We start from the raw sequence: 2028 nt of genomic DNA on the forward strand, positions 1-2028 counted from the left end.
GGTGTTCATGTTCTTTATGGTACATTGTCACTTTTTAAGCGAACATTCCTAGAAACACAACAGAATCAAGTTGGAAATATTGATTTTATTGTTTGAAGATATGCAGCCTCATGCGCAGGGTAGGTACTGTATATCATTTTTTTTTGTTTGTTTTTTTGTGGGGAAATTACCCAATACTACTTTTTGGACTGGTGTGAAATACAGAAGCTGTCATTTCACTGCTGAGTGGTTGCTTTGATTTTGCAAAATTTCAGTAAATGCTTTAGGCTACGATATACAGGATCTGAATCTGTGGGCTTTAGAATTCAAGGTAATAGCAACTAACATATGAGAATATTGCACTAATCTGGGCAGGCAGTAGTTTTTTTCAAGCTTTTTGACCATCATTTTTTTTTTTTACCAGTGCAAATGTAACAACACCATAACTAGGTTTTATTTATCTTTCTTTTCTGTTATATAGTGTGTATAAACTTTGTCAAATACCTATAGTACAAATTGTTCTAATAAAAACACACATTTTGCTTCTCCTGTTTAAGGTGGAAAAAAATGGCATAAAAAGTAAACAGGTTGTTTTATTCAAAACTGAATAAATATAACAATATTTAATTGGGTAAGTCAGCAGATAGTTTAACTATAGGGATTAAACTGTTCTTTCAGAACATGAGTTGGATTTCTAAGACCTGCTCAACATACCTTACCTTAAATATACAACCTTCTATCCGCAGCTGGCACAGTTCTACAAACTCCAGTCGCTCTGGTGAGCATCAACTGGTGCTCCCTTTCTTCTGACATGTAAACTGCATGTAATTTGAAACTGTTGTCTTTTGCTTTTGTCTAACAATAAGATGCTTTGTAACAAAACAGCTGTAAGAAGAAATGGTTCCCAATTGATTTAATATCTCAGACACTTCATACTCTTTTCAATACTACAAGAGAATTTCTGTTTTCTGTGATACACACCAAAGTAAAATGTAGCTATCTTTTTCTGTAATGACCCTACCCCTGCAGGCACATTTTTTCAATAAGAGCTACTCAAAAGGCTAACATAGCACTTACTGTATGAACCCTGACTGGGTAGTGTTTATGGTATAGCAGTGTTAATGTTTATGCTCACCCTACTAAAATGTAGAAAGTTGTATTAGCTTTGGAGCTTTTTTTACAGAATGGCTTGTTGGATCTCAGAACCCCTTTATTAGAAATGGAGAACATGCTTTGTTGACACAACCAGCAGGCGTTTTCACCAGATTACCAAATTAAAAGCCACATGCAGTAAATTGAAGGACTGAAGCAAAGGCTGGCTAGAGCCTGAAGGCATAGTTGAAGAAGTGTATCAGAAAGCAAGCTCATGTTGATTGCTTTGCATACCACTCCCCATCCCCCTGACCTAAACATGAGAGACCATTCTTGTGAACAAAAAGGCTTATCTTTCATCAGACCTTTAGAAGACCCCAAATATAAAGCAAGGTAAGGGGTACAGACTCAAATAATTACATGTTTAAGACTAGTAAACCAAAACATGTCTTTGTTCTGCAGAAATCACACATTTTCCCTGAAGTTTCATGTTTGAAACTATAAATGTTTCTAAGTCATAATTGACTCACTTCGTCTTTTGTCATAAACCAAGTGAAATACTTAAATCTAACCTTGCAAAATTGTGTTTAAATGCAGTATTTACCCTTTTAATGACAAAGTTTCATTTTTTTTTTAAATGGTCCTCCTTTTCCGGCTTCCAGATCACCATCTTTTTAAACACAAAGGGACACATTCACAAAGCATTTACCACTGTGCTGTTAACATCAGTTTTTTTCTTTTAAAATGAGAAGACTTAGTAATTTAAGAACTACTTGCACAGTAGTTGTTTCTTGCTCGTTCTGTGAAATGTGTGTTTTTAGTTATACAAAGAAATAGTCCAATTGTTGTGCCATTGTAACGTTTTTTTCTATGTCCTATATCTACATGTAGATATGCTTTTAAACCCATAATTTTACAGTATTTAAATTTAACAAATGCTGCCCAGTTTACATGTTT

The sequence above is a fragment of the Acipenser ruthenus genome, chromosome 7 (genome assembly GCF_902713425.1).
Source record: "Acipenser ruthenus chromosome 7, fAciRut3.2 maternal haplotype, whole genome shotgun sequence".
NCBI lineage: Eukaryota > Metazoa > Chordata > Actinopteri > Acipenseriformes > Acipenseridae > Acipenser > Acipenser ruthenus.